The sequence below is a fragment of the Bubalus kerabau genome, chromosome 10 (assembly GCF_029407905.1).
Source record: "Bubalus kerabau isolate K-KA32 ecotype Philippines breed swamp buffalo chromosome 10, PCC_UOA_SB_1v2, whole genome shotgun sequence".
Taxonomy (NCBI): Eukaryota; Metazoa; Chordata; class Mammalia; order Artiodactyla; family Bovidae; genus Bubalus; species Bubalus kerabau.
This window is the reverse complement of record NC_073633.1, coordinates 102,510,144-102,525,594: the sequence shown is the minus strand read 5'-3', so window position 1 is coordinate 102,525,594 and position 15,451 is coordinate 102,510,144. Positions and strand designations below refer to the sequence as shown.

At 40.3% G+C, this 15,451-nt stretch overlaps 1 long non-coding RNA gene across 2 annotated transcripts; it reads left to right on the top strand.

The window, feature by feature from the left end:
* The first annotated feature begins 496 nt into the window (after positions 1 to 496).
* On the top strand, positions 497 to 15,049 carry LOC129620697 (uncharacterized). Of its 2 annotated transcripts, XR_008698676.1 has the most exons (4): positions 497 to 621; positions 4,277 to 4,476; positions 14,401 to 14,536; positions 14,718 to 15,049. It is a non-coding gene; the product is annotated as an uncharacterized LOC129620697 (long non-coding RNA). The 2 variants fall into 2 exon arrangements; XR_008698675.1 differs by having other exon boundaries at positions 14,401 to 15,049.
* The last annotated feature ends 402 nt before the right edge of the window (positions 15,050 to 15,451 follow it).

The following is a 15,451-nucleotide window of genomic DNA, read 5'->3' as shown; positions in this document are numbered from 1 at the left end:
AATTTGCAAGAAACTGAATGGAGCCCCAGGGAATCGGGGTTAATTGTAGGGGATACACTGGGGAGGATTGGAAGCATAGCGCCGCCTCAGTGGCCACATCTAAAGGCTCACAGAACTGGACAGCTTCGTTTCTTTAAGTCAAGACACAACAGCAGCTTTGGTTTCCCAGGAACAATTATCATCACCTTCACAGTCAGCCAGTGTCTCTTTTCTTTCACTGCGCCTATGCGTGCTTCCTTCCAATCAGAGCACAATAAAGCCAAAGAAAGCTCCCTGATCTGGCCCTACCACGTTCTTTACAGAAACGTCAGCTACCTTCTCCCTGAGAAATAGGAATGCAGTTACAAAGGCCTGAAATGACAAGTGAACGTTTGCATTTTTCTCCCTCCCACATATGCCCTCTTCCCCCCTCCCCCAATAAGGCTCACCCTTAATTTGCAGGTTTGAGACAAGGGTACCACTAGAGAACCCTCAGCTTCAGCTCTTCCCTTCCCACCTCCTGGTCTGTTCTTCAGCCTGAAGGATGTCCTACGTGTGTGAGAACATTCATCTCTAAAACGCGTGTCCCATCTACCTGCTCCTCCCAGAGGTTACAAAGGAATACCTCTGGGCCCTTAAGAGGTCTGTGCAGGATTAGAACTGGGTTTAGGGACATGGCTCAAGCAACTTCAGGGTTTTAAATAAGTAAATATGAGCTAGATGAGGCCCTTGTACCCAGGCACTTCTTGTTCTAGGGGACAAAGCTAAAGAGTGCCAGGGTCCAGGGACATCTAAAGTGTAGGACTTTGGGAAGGGTCCTACATTGCCCGGGTCTAAGGCCACCTATTTTCCCTTCTGTAACTGTCTTAAAATAACTGCAACCACAAATACAACTGCTATAACACTATATATGAATGGGAAATTATACTTAATATGAGGAATCTCCTTGGAAAAAAAGCATGGTCTCTTCATGCAGTACTGGAGGCTGGGAAGTCCAAGATCAAGGTAACAGCAGGTTTGAGTTTGGTGAGAGCATGTTTCCTGGTTTGCAGGTGGATTCTTTCTTGCTGTATCCTCACTTGCTGGAGAGAGAGACAGAGAAAGAAAACTCTTTGAAAGCTCTTCTTACAAGGGCATTAATTCCATTTAATTTACAGTCAGATTACTGCCTGAACACCCCACCTCCAAATACCATCCCACTGAAGATTAGGTTTCAACATGTGAGTTGTGAAGAAATGTTTTTTTTGTTTGTTTGTTTTAATTCTTCGTATCTTTTGGCCATCGCTTGCAGCATGTGGGGTCTCAGTTGCCTGACCAGGGAATGAACCCAGACCCCCTGTAGTGGTGGTGTGGAGTCTAAACCACTGGACTGCCAGGGGAGTCCCCAGGAAACAAACTTTTAATCCTAGCATGGGTCAAACTATTCTGATCAGTAGAAACCAGAAGTGCAGAAGGCAGTGGTCATCAGCACTTACAGGAGCAGGTGTGAATGTGAACGATGTGAGGAAGAGATGGAAATGCAGGTACCAAATGCATTCCCACAGAAATCAATGGAAGAGCCATCTCCAAGATTGGCTGTAGATTATTCAAACCAGAGTAAGACACTGTGAGTCCGTTTCATAGCTTGGTTTCCTGACTTCTAAGCTTTTGCACTCAGTTGAACATTCATTTTGAAGTTGATCCTGGGCTGTGATGTGCAGGCAACACAGCAGCGGAAAACTGCAGGGATCTAGTAAAGTAGAACGGTCACCATGCCTTGCCAGTCACCCTTCTTATCAATTTTCCCACATCACCCAGAAGGGAGGGTTTACCTTCTTTTTCAGAGTTAGAAATCAATTTTAAGGAAATTTGGGAAGTTGATTGGGTCATGAATTTGAGAATGGTAAAGTTGTGATCTAAATCCATGTTTTAGACTCTCAAAGCCACAAAGATTTACTCAGAAAACATATCACAGTTGTCTCTAAATTAATAAGCAAATAAGAGCACAAACTTGGGAAAAGACAGAGGTAGATTTGGATCAAGTTTTCTTGCCTCCTTACACAGTTTCTCCTCATTTTTAAATTTTTTGGAACAAACAAAATCCTTTGTATTAGGTAAAATGCACACGCCAAGGATAGAAAGCATCACTTTCAAACCAAAGCTTTAAAATATCTTATTAGTTCCTCATACTGTCTTTTTCCATGTCCTTAAAGCCACCAAGATTTAGGGGAAGTGACTGGGCTACTGCAACCTAACGTATCCCACAAATTAATTATTATACTAAAAGTTTCCCCGGGTAGTTTAGGGTGACTGTGACCTCCTTCAGGTCAGTGAGACTTAGGCGAGAGTCCACTTGGTTGGAGTTGGGGTAGTGGTAATTCTGGGAGCCCTATGGATTCCCTAAAGAAGGCAAATAAGATGTGGCTGAAATAGATCTTTAAGCCTTCTTCCTTAAGTTTCTTCCATTTTTCTACTTTGAACTGAAATATAACCATAAAATGACATGCATATGAAAAAAATTTATTCCATTACAGATGCAGAAGAGAATAAAAATTAAATAGGGAAGCCCTGTAGCATCATTATACTATCCCTCAGTTCAGTTCAGTTCAGTCGTTCAGTCGTGTCTGACTCTTTGTGACCCCATGAATCGCAGCACGCCAGGCCTCCCTGTCCATCACCAACTCCCGGAGTTCACTCAGACTCACATCCATCGAGTCCGTGATGCCATCCAGCCATCTCATCCTCTGTCGTCCCCTTCTCCTCCTGCCCCCAATCCCTCCCAGCATCACAGTCTTTTCCAATGAGTCAACTCTTCGCATGAGGTGTACTGGAGTTTCAGCTTCAGCATCATTCCCTCCAAAGAAATCTCAGGGCTGATCTCCTTTAGAATGGGCTGGTTGGATCTCCTTGCAGTTCAAGGTACTCTCAAGAGTCTTCTCCAACACCCGAGTTCAAAAGCATCAATTCTTCGGTGCTCAGCCTTCTTCACAGTCCAACTCTCACATCCAGACATGACCACTGGAAAAACCATAGCCTTGACTAGACGGACTTTTTTGGCAAAGTAATGTCTCTGCTTTTGAATATGCTATCTAGGTTGATCATAATGTTCCTTCTAAGGAGTAAGGGTCTTTTAATTTCATGGCTGCAATCACCATCTGCATTGATTTTGGAGCCCTGAAAAATAAAGTCTGACACTGTTTCCACCGTTTCCCCATCTATTTCCCATGAAATGATGGGACCAGATGCCATGATCTTCATTTTCTGAATGTTGAGTTTTAAGCCAACTTTTTCACTCTTTTCTTTCACTTTCATCAAGAGTCTTTTTAGTTCCTCTTCACTTTCTGCCTTAAGGGTGGTGTCATCTGCATATCTGACCTTATTGATATTTCTCCCAGAAAAACTATCCCTATCAACCTAGTAATCGTTTACCCCAAAACTTATTCTTATGCATAAAAGAACAGATTAGTTTGAGTTACTTTGAGTCTCTTAGTATATGCTTTTTGTTGCGTCCCCAACTATATCCACCTCAGGTTCAACCCAACCATGTGGATCAAGCTGGGTCTCTCAAAGTCTCCCAGTAAGAGCTTGCTCATCCCCCTGCTTTTGCTCCAGCTAGCTCTCCAGTGTGAGATGCCTGCCCCTTTAATTATGACTTATCATAATCTATACTGTGTAAGCACAGTCCATGCTCAACCTCCCCAAAAGAGATAAGCAGTAGTTAAATACTCAGGTTTCAGAGTCAGATGTCATAGGCTCAAATCCAGAAAATGCATGTGCCAAGCTGTATAACTATGACCAGTGCAATTTAGCTATATAGACTCATCTTTAGAATGGGGATAGTTATTTAAATCTCTTGAGATTCCTGTGCACAATAAATAAAATTATTTAAAGAACCTATCAAAGGCCATGTTTCAAGTGTACAAAATGATCTTATAAGGTTAAAGTTTACAATTTTTTTTGCCAGAGTGCATTCATCTTTTCTTGTCATTGGTATCCTGCTAGATTACTCATTGGTTAGAGTAATGTCACTAAATTCTGGATACTTGATCTAATTTTGATTTCAAATGGGTTACTCTTTTATCAAATTATTTTGTCCTATGATCCAACATTTTTTCTTTAATTTCTACTTGGGATATTTACAAGGAATTCGCAGTTCTAAAGTCATGGCATAGGGCCATCATCAATATTTCAGAAAGGGTTCTGAATGATTTACGTGTTTCACCTCTTTAATACTCACAATCCAATGAGGGAGGTATGATTCTTGTCTTGCTCTTGCAATGGAGTCATGCATACTGGGGGATCTCATCATTTGTCCAAGGTCCAGGTCCAGGTCCAAGCCAAGATCACAGAGGTAGGAGATAAGGGCAGTGTTGCAGTTCACACTCAGTCATCTGACTCTGGAGCCCATCACTTTCAATGTTCTGCTCTCTCATCCATATGATGATAACTCATGCATGGTCATCCAGACACCGAAGGGCCACCAACCAACACCTGTCTACTGAACATTATGAACTGCTGGTAAGTGAATCATTCCTTCTCATTTCTACATTGGTGCAAAAGGTAGATTAAAACAGTGGGTCTTATAAAGTCATTATTCTTCCTTCATTCTGCTCCTAGTGGAATGCACTACTTTCCTTAATTAGTCTGTGAGTATCAGGTATATCATATTTATCTGTGGATACCCTGGACATAGAACCATTCCTGAAACACAAAATATCTCAAGCAATTGTTGAATAAAATAATATTGGAGATAGAAGTTTCATTTTAAAAAAAGCACAAAGACTAGATTATGTCAATTTACTTCCTAAAACTTGGTATTACTGAAATAAACTTCCTGAAAGTTGGCATTAATATTTCAAATATGTAGCCTAGATATAAAAGTATTAAATTTCCATTAATCATAATAATTTGACATAAATTTAACTTTTTATTTTCTAAGTTATATATTTGATTAGAAATTTTTTATCCATTAAAAAAATTAAGTTGCAATAACTACCCTTTCATTTCCATATGGTATCAACCTATTCATTAATTCAGACAGAAGTCATTGTACTTTGCCTTGGAACAAAAACTAGGAAATACAATTTTTTTGTAGAAATGTCACGTTATGTCACAACGAAATCAATGATAAAAATTAACACAAAAATGTAAGGTTAGCTTCAAATAAGGGAAAATTATATTAAGATACAGACACAATCATTAATTAAAGGGAGGAGTTTTCCAAACGAAACTCCCTAAGTTCAGTTCAATTCAGTCGCTCAGTCGTGTCCGACTCTTTGCGACCCCATGAATCACAGCACCTGAAGTTGGTGCCAAATCTCAGAAATTCCAGTTAAGAAATCACAAGCTGAAAGACCAAGGGTAACTCCTTTCTCCGAGCGACAAGCTTTTGCTCCCACCAGTGCACAGACCCCACGCAGGCACTTGGACCTGTTAAGAACAGGAAACAGTGGGAACCTGGTGCTTTTTTCCTCTGCTACAAAATTCAAGCCAAAAAATAAATGAATCTGGATGCATAGGAATGCTTTTCTTTTCAATCGCCCAAGGTGACCTTCAGCAGAAACAAAAACAACAACGTTTCTCTCCTCCTAAAAGACGTCATGTCTTGTTGAAATAACATATATGGAAGCACTTTAAAATTCAAGTATTCTTTGTATTAAGACGTGCCACGCTTGATAGTGAGACAGCGGTTTTTATTTGCAGTGAGAAATGTCTGAAAGGGCCATACATTTAGAGATTAATATAAATCCAGGAAATTTTTAAAGTGAAATATTCTCTTACTCACCCCTTGCCTCCTGCCACCAACAGACTCTAAGAATCAAGTGTCCTACAGTCCCAGAACATGACTAGGCTGATTGTCTAGAAGGCAGTCTCCCAAAATGCAATTCACCAACAGTGGACCTGATCACTTATTCATCTACCAGATAAAAGTATAAACATGCAAACTAAAAATTTATTTGAATAGTAATAATCTTCAGTTTTAGGACTTTCCAGGTGGTGCTAGTGGTAAAGAACCCGACTGCCAGTGCAGGAGACATAAGAGATGTGGGTTTGATCCCTGTCTGGAAGACCCCCTGGAGGAGGGCATGGCAACCAACTTCAGTATTCTTGCCTGGAGAATCCCATGGACAGAGGAGCTTGGCAGGCTACAGTCTATAGGGTTGCAAAGAGTTGGACATGACTGAAGCAACTTAGCACACACACATGGACACAATATTTAGTTTTAAAAATTATAAAGAACTTCCAGTGCTCAATACAGTTTTAAAAAATTCCTATATGCCAGAGAAATCCTGACATCAAATATTTATAACAAATTAAAGTTAAAATCGGTCAATGACACATTCTCTATCCCCTCAAATAGAACCCCTTCTTTCCTATCTTTCTTTATCTGAATTACCACAGTCCCTATACATATAAAAGGGAGATTCTTGTTACAGTCCTTTAAGTTAGCATTGTCTCATCCACTTTTTCAAAAAAACTTGATAGCATGAATTTTGCGTTACTCTCTGCAAATTATTCTCAGTGACCAATAATGGAGCATTAACAAAAAATCCTGTTACATATTAAAACAATTATATTTCTGAATATCAGAGACTACTATCTATCCTGGAGGGTCAGTATTTTCTATGCTAAACCAACAAGAATTTCTCTATTCTACCAAAATGAATCCCTAGCACTTTTTTAATGTGAGATACTCTTCTATTACAATAAATCATTGCCAAAAAGACTGGCACTTAAGAAGGAACTGAGGTGCAATGAACAAGAGAGAAAGAAATACGAAGCTCTATTTATGGGAGGTGAAATACAAATGTAAATTTGATTATCTGAATAGCTCTATTATTATAATTCACTTCAAGTATATATTAAACTTTAGTATAATGGAAAAAATAGAAACATTTTATCAAACACACACAGGCAAAGGCTTAGAAAGATTCTAATTCATGTTAGGAAATTATATATTGTCATCACTAACAAACACATCTGGCTTTTTATCATTATCCACAACTATAGGTGGTATATCCGCCTGGTCCCCAAACATTCAAATAAAAGGAAATTCAAATCAGTCAACCATCCAGACTGTTAGTTCATTCAACACTAAACATCTGTATATTTGAAATTCTCCAAATCATTCATTTTTTTTTTTAGTTCTTATCCAGATGGTAGTGCATTTTATACTTGACAAACAAAGAAACTGCTCAGTCTGGTGAGTTTACAAAGGAAAATAACAGAGGTTTAGAGAATGAGGATGTGAAATTTATATAAATGATATGTTGAGTAGACACATTTAAAGCACTATCTAGAGTTTCATATTATCAGAAATTCCAAATCTAGAATTTCATCAGGATTCTTCATTCCTTTTTGCCCTGATAGCCTATCTAATGGGCTTCCCAGGTGGTGCAGTGGTAAAGAACCCACCTGCCAATGCAGAAGATGCAAGAGATACAGGTTCAACTCCTGGGTTAGGAAGATCTCCTGGAGTAGGAAATGGCCACCCATTCCAGTATTCTTGCCTGAAAAATCCCATTGACAGGAGAGCCTGGTGGGCTACAGACCAAGGAGTGGCAAAGAAAATAGCAACCCTCTCCTGTATAATTTCCTGAAAAATCCCATGAACAGAAGAGTTTGGCAGGCTACATCCCATGGGGTTGCAAAGTCTGAAATGACTAAGCGACTGAGCACGCATACACAGCACATCTAATGCCTAGAATCCCTGCTTTTGATCAGGAACCATTTTTAACTTCCTGTACCCTTGTGTATCAGTTTCCTATGCTGTGTAAAGATTACTGCAAATTTAACAGCTTAAAAGTGCATGTCTATTATTTCACAGGTTCTGTAAATCAGGATCTATATATATCTTATATGCGTGCCATGCTCAGGGTCTCAAGAACTTAAACCAAGATGTTAGCTGAGCTGTGTTCTTATATAGAGTTTTGATAAGGAAAGGATCTGCTTCCCAGGTCCCCCAGTTTGTTAGCAGAATTCATTTTTTTTCTGCTTTAGAATTCAAGGTGTCTTGTTTTTTCAATGTCAGCAAGAGAGAGAGGGTCTAAGTTCAGAGGAAGACTTGACTGATTAGGTCTGAGCCATCCAGGATAATCTCACTTTTGACTAACTCAGAGTCAAATGATTAGGGACAGTAATCACATCTAAAAAAAAAAAAATCTTTTCACTATTATCATATTCTACTGCTGCTGTTGCTGCTGCTGCGTTGCTTTAGTCGTGTCTGACTCTGTGTGACCCCATAGACGGCAGCCCACCAGGCTTCCCGACCCCTGGGATTCTCCAGGCAAGAACACTGGAGTGGGTTGCCATTTCCTTCTCCAATGCATGAAAGTGAAAAGTGAAAGTGAAGTCGCTCAGTCGTGTCCGACCCTCAGCGACCCCATGGACTGCAGCCTACCAGGCTCTTCTGTCCATGGATTTTCCAGGCAAGAGTACTGGAGTGGGGTGCCATTGCCTTCTCTGATCATATTCTACTAGTTAGGAACAAATTCCAGGTTTCTCCCATCCTCAAGGGGAAGGCATTATTCAAGATTATGCACACTGGATAAGCAGGAATCTTAGAGTTCATCTCAAAATACTGCCTACCTCATCTGGTCAAGTCAGGGATTGCTACTTTCATGACTACCATCAGCCACCTCCGAATAGACCAGTGAAGTTGCTCAGTCATGTCCGACTCTTTGTGACCCCATGGACTGTAGCCTACTAGGCTCCTCCACCAATGGAATTTTCCAGGCAAAAGTACTGGAGTGGGGTGCCATTTCCATCTCCAGAGGATCTTCCCAACCCAGGGGTCAAACCCAGGTATCCCACATGATGAAGCAAAATTTGGATTGTTTAAAAATGAGTTTTGTCTTTGAAGTTCTTGCCACAATTCATACAACTGAAAGGCCACACATTTAGGAGGATTCTTTGTGGGGGTGCACAATGGGATTAAAGGATGAGGTAGAGAAGTTCTCAAACTTATTTTAGAGGAAAGGCTACTCACGGGGGCATATATAATGCCAAATGCAGAAGGTAGGCTGCGTGAAATATCCTGCCAAGGGCTTGATGAATCTGAGGTTGCTGCTTCCATCAATGCAAAGACAGTAAGTTTTATTTCCCACTTGCCACTAGAAGAACAGAAGAGTGTGGTATCAGGTAGCAACTTGAGTCTCCTAGTCTATTGTAATCAACAAAAATGCAATTTTCAGGGCTTGATCTTCAAAATCCTTCATTTCTAAATATGTGCGTGCATCAGTGTGCATGTGTGTGTGTGAATCTTACATTCTGAAACAGGATTTCATTATGGATACAAAATCAAATATGTACATACTGCAGTTCATTAAGAGACACATTTCTAGCAGTAAAAACAGTAAAAATGCATCCATTTTCACATTGGATTTTTACTCAGCCTACATTACCATGCTTTTCTATAACTTTATAAGCTTCTCAGCTCCCCTGAGAGTAAATTTTGGAGCTTGAGGAATTACATTTGTTTCCCAAAACTAGTTGACCAAAATATTCTTGAGGAACAGCAAGAATGAAGGAACAACTGGAGATATTGAAAGTATTTCTAGAAATTGTAAAAGAGGCAATCAACTGATGTGAACTTTCTTTGACTTCTTGCTCAACGAACCACAGACAAATGCAAGATTGTTCAGGCACATTGACCCTTTCCTTCAAATCAAGAAAAAATAATTCTATAGTTTTCATATCTACTTTTTGCACTATAAACCTCTCCCCGGGGACAAGCAGTGGAGTGATCTCATACCTCTCTATTCTCTTTCCAATTTTACTGTAATGGTGTAAACTGTACCGAACTTCCCTCAGGACCATGTGCATGCCGTACACACTTTCTAAAAACTTGTGAATACTTGAATCGTCCACATCAAAAACAAGCATTTCTTGAAATTACACCAAGATGTAAAGCATCAAATAAAGATTGTTTGGCTTAATCATACACTGATCTAGTAATTCAGAAAATATTTACTGAGCCACTATGACCACTTGCTAAGTAATGTTTTGAAAACCTGTCATAGCAAGGATAAGCTAAAAAATGTCTTGACCTCCTGCCCTCAGAGAGCTTATATTTTACTGTATAATAGCATGTAAGGTTGTGATAAGTACAGAGCCACGAAGTGAAAAGTAAAGGGAGGACTATTATTTAAGTGAGGTAGTCAGAAAGGGCCTCTCCTACAGAGGGGATCTGCTATACATTCACTTGTTTATTCATTACTTTTGCCCTCAGTAGGATGTCAGTTTTATGAGTGACATGCATGTTGCATACCTAGAAGAAGCCTGGAAGATGCCTAAATAAATAAATAGTTCATACAGTGGCATCATGAAAGGCAAATAAGAATATTTCAAGAAAGAGAGAACCCAAGAGTCAAGTGCTAGAGCAAGCATCAGGTATGCATAAGCTGAAATATCTCTGTTAGATTGAGCAACTTGGGTAAGAAGAGCAGATTCTCCAAAGTGGTACCCAGCTACAAGGGATTAAAAAGTGAGTGGAGGATGGAGACATGGAAGCAATAGCAGACATCTTTCACAGAGGACTTGAATGAAGGCATTGAACTACACATGGAGCCAAGGGAAGAATATTCCAGAAAGAGAAAGGAGCAGATAGAAAAGTGGAGAAGAAGCATGGGCACTCATAAGGAGGCTGATGTAAGTGGATTCAGTTCAGTTCAGTTCAGTCACTCAGTCATGTCCAACTCTTTGCGACCCCATGAACCACAGTACACCAGGCCTCCCTGTCCATCACCAACCCCCGGAGTTTACCCAAACTCATGTCCATTGAGTTGGCGATGCCATCCAACCATCTCATCCTCTGTCGTTCCCTTCTCCTCCAGCCTTCAATCTTTCCCAGTATCAAGGTCTTTTCAAATGAGTCAGCTCTTCTCATCAAGTGGCCAAAGTATTGGAGTTTCAGCTTCAACATCAGTCCTTCCAATGAATATTCAATGATTTCCTTTAGTATGGACTAGTTGTATCTCCTTGCAGTCCAAGGGACTCTCAAGAGTCTTCTCCGACACCACAATTCAAAAGCATCAATTCTTCGGTGCTCAACTTTCTTTATGGTCCAACTCTCACATCCATACATGACTACTGGAAAAGCCATAGCCTTGACGAGACAGACCTTTGATGACAAAGTAATGTTTCTGTTTTTTTAATGTGCTGTATAGGTTGGCCGTAACTTTTCTTCCAAGGAGTAAGAGGGTTGCAGTAACACAAGAAACAAGAGTAGGAAGAGGTGGCAATTGGTAGCCTCACGTATCATGTAAGATATCATAGCTTGGATCAGAACATTAGATCTAATTCTAACTAGCATGAAAAGTATGGAAAGGCTTTGAGCAGGGAAGCAGAATGATCTATGTTCATGGAGAAGAGACTGTAGACAAATATGCATGGAAGCAGGTAGACCAGTTAGCAGTCTGTTGCATCAGACCTAGATACAGAGGCAAGTGTGGAAAAAGTGAAATATATTCCTATTTAGCACAGATTTTGAGGACATAGCTAATAACCTGACTGGTGAATTTGAGTTAATCTAGGTGCCTTTGTTTACCAAGACATGCAAGACTGTGGGAGAAGATTCGAGGTGGGAAGGTGATATAGATCGAATATTTGTGTCCCCCAAAATATATAGGTTGAAACCCTAAGCCTCCCCACTTCCCAGGGTAGCTGCATTTGTAGATAATGTCTCAAAGGAAGAAATCAAGGTAAACAGAGATCATAAGGGTAGGGTTCTGGTCTGATAGGATTCATGTCCTTATAAGAAGACGCCACCAGAGAATGGAATTAGCTTTGTGGCAGCATCTGCTTTCAACTTCCCCTTCAATAAATGTTTCAGAATCCTGCAATGGAGTTATGAACTGAATTGTATCTCCCACAAATTTCATATTGGAGTTTGAACCTTCAATGTGATTCTGTTTGGAGACAGGGCTTTAGGAATAGTTAGCTGATGTCATGAGGATAGGATCCTGATATGATAACATTGATGACCTTAGAAGAAGAGTTCTCTGTCTCTCTCTCTCTCTCATTCTCTCTCCATCTCCACAAATGCACCAAGGAAAAGCCAGGTGAGAACAAAGCAAGAAGGCAGCTACTTACACCCCCAAGGGAAGATACCTCACCAGACACCAACCAGATGCACCTTGAGCTTGGACTTCCTGTCTTTACAACTAGGAGAAAATAAATTCTGTTGCTTAAGGCATGCTGTCTGTGGTATTTTGTTATTACAAGCCGAGTAGACTAATAGAGGCAATGTAACAAGACTTTTGTTTTGGACATTTAAAATTTGAAATTACTTATAAACCTGATTATGAGCCAAGATGGCAGGTGTTGGAATATCAGGGGTTCACAGCGGTCAGAGCTCAGTTCAGTTCAGTTCAGTTCAGTTGCTCAGTCGTGTTTGACTCTTTGCGACCCCATGAATCGCAGTACGCCAGGCCTCCCTGTCCATCACCAACTCCTGGAGTTCTTCAAACTCACGTCCATCGAGTTGGTGATGCCATCCAGCCATCTCATCCTCTGGTGTCCCCTTCTCCTCCTGCCCCCAATCCCTCCCAAAATCAGTCTTTTCCAATGAGTCAACTCTTCGCATGAGGTGGCCAAAGTACTGGAATTTCAGCTTTAGCATCATTCCTTCCAAAGAACACCCAGGACTGATCTCTAGAATGGGCTGGTTGGATCTCCTTGCAGTCCATGGGACTCTCAAGAGTCTTCTCCAACACCACAGTTCAAAAGCATCAATTCTTCAGTGCTCAGCTTTCTTCACAGTCCAACTCTCACATCCATACATGACCACAGGAAAAACCATAGCCTTGACTAGACGGACCTTTGTTGGCAAAGTAATGTCTCTGCTTTTGAATATGCTATCTAGGTTGGTCATAACTTTCCTTGAAGGAGTAAGCATCTTTTAATTTCATGGCTGCAATCACCACCTGCAGTGATTTTGGAGCCCAGAAAAATAAAGTCTGACACTGTTTCCCCATCTATTTCCCATGAAGTGTTGGGACCAGATGCCATGATCTTCATTTTCTGAATGTTGAGCTTTAAGCTAACTTTTCACTCTCCTCTTTCACTTTCATCAAGAGGCTTTTGAGTTCCTCTTTACTTTCTGCCATAAGGGTGGTGTCATCTGCATATCTGTGGTTATTGATATTTCTCCCGGCAATCTTGATTCCAGCTTGTGCTTCTTCCAGCAAAGCGTTTCTCATGATGTACTCTGTATAGAAGTTAAATAAGCAGGGTCACAATATACAGCCTTGATGTACTCCTTTTCCTATTTGGAACCAGTCTGTTGTTCCAGTCACCTGTTGAAAGATAGTATTTGTGGTGGTTAACACAATAGTTATACTAGACTACAGGATGAGATCTTTATGGCCCAGAAAATAAAAAAGCAAGTGGGCTCAGCTGGGAGTTCTGGAAGACTCCAACATTCAAAGCCTAGAGGAATACATGGGAAAACTAAGGGGGAAATTCTGAAAAGAAAAAAGGATTCCAGAACAAAACCTTGACTTGGGCTGGAAGTAGGAAACAGTGAGGAGAGAGAGCAAAGAAGGAAGCTTAGCAGACACAGGTGAGTCCAGAAGGGCTTTCACTGCACTCAGACTGCCTCTTCAAGTCCCCCCATCACATAGAAAGTTTGAGCTATAACTATGAGAAGGACTGATTATAAATGTGTACCTTCTCTGGTACAGTTCAGAAATAAGTTGAAATCACATCGCCTTTGTAGTAAATAAATAGTCATTTCTACAATATTCTGACACTATCTGTCATTTAACAATGTGAAATTAATTCTCAAAATGTCACAATTAGCTCTTAAACAGAGTGTGTTCTAGGGTTATAGTTAAAATAGTTAACTAGTCTGACATTCCGAAGAAACAACATGACCGTAAAACCACTTCAATTAGCAGGAATATATTCCAGCCCAGGAATATACTAACTGATTAACTTTTAATTAACTGATTGCTTTGCTTTTAATTAAATGGCCAGGAAACCTGAAGGATTACTTGAAGAATTATTATATCTATATTTTCAACACAGCCTTATGTCTGAACTTCAGCTTTATGTCCCCAAATTCTGTTGGATTATCTCCACTGGGGTGACTGGTAGCAAGACAAATCCAGTACCTCTCAAACAGGATAAGTCATGTTTTCTAACAAAGTAGCTCCTCTTTCATATTCTGTATCTCCCTGTACCTGAGATATTTTGCATATTTCATGCCTTCTAACATATCTTATATTATTAACATAATTGTTTTTCACCTGCATTCATCTATGATTTTGGCTTCTGAAAAAGGGGCAGGATGAACACCACCTCGGATGTGATACAAGGGAATTCCTTCCCCAACACTGATAGATAATGGAGAGCTCTCTCCCCTTTATTTCCCTGACATGTGAGAAGAAGAGTACTGCTAAGAGAAGAGCCCATTAACTCTGTTTTCCTTACACCTAGAGCTGCTGTCAATGGGGTCACACAGAGTCGGACATGACTGAAGCGACTTAGCAGCAGCAGAGTTATAAAAATGAAGAATAAAATATGAAGACCTTGAGAATGTATCAGTTGAAATTTCCTAGGGAAAAAGCTTGGGGTAAGTTGGTAACCTCCCAGAGGAAGTGACTTGGCTGAAATCGACATCCAGCGCAGTGTGGGAGCAGTTGAATAGCATATTTGGGAGAAGATGCTTAAGTAGAGAGCTGAGTTACACTGCTGAATGTGCATGGTCAACCCATGACATGCAGGGCAACAGAATTTACTGCCTCTCTCGTTAGTAAGACCAAGGGATGCTGAGAGGACAGCTGGACCAAAAACAACCTGCATCAGAAAGAGGAGACCATCATGGATATAAGCATCAACAACCACGGATGATGGCAGAAAGCAAGCACAGAGGACATGACATCTGAGAACACGAGGTGGCAATGCTGCTGACACTCAGAGACCTCTAAGTCACAGCATCCCCACTCCTCCTGTGATAGGAAAATGACGTACTTTTAAAAGAGTAGAAATAAAGAGAATGTGCAAGATGCTAAGCATTTACCTGAAAATGTGGAGTTTCTTGAAATAGAATTTTTTTTCCCCACTCTAAAAACTCATTTCCACTAATTGGCAGTTTAACGTTCTGGTCATCCCTTGATACTCAGTAGAGTAGGAGCTTAGGAAAAAGTTAAATCAGTTATGCAAAATAAATAACTGTATTTTCTTTTCGCATAGCTGAATGGTGGTGATAAATTTTCTCACTTACATCATAGAAAGGAAACCTCTCTCCAGCAACTTCTCTCAAGCTCCAATACCTTACTAAACCAGCACCCTTCTTTTTGCTGACTTCCAATCTGTCACCAATTATTTCCAGTTAGACATCTGGCTTCTCATATATGTCCCTTCCTTCCTCTTTTCTGGACGACTGTAGCATTTTTTCCACTGGTCTCCCAATCTCTTCTCACTTAGAATTATCTTCTAAATACAGACTAAATTATTATTGTTTTCATTAAATTGGTCACTTGCTTAA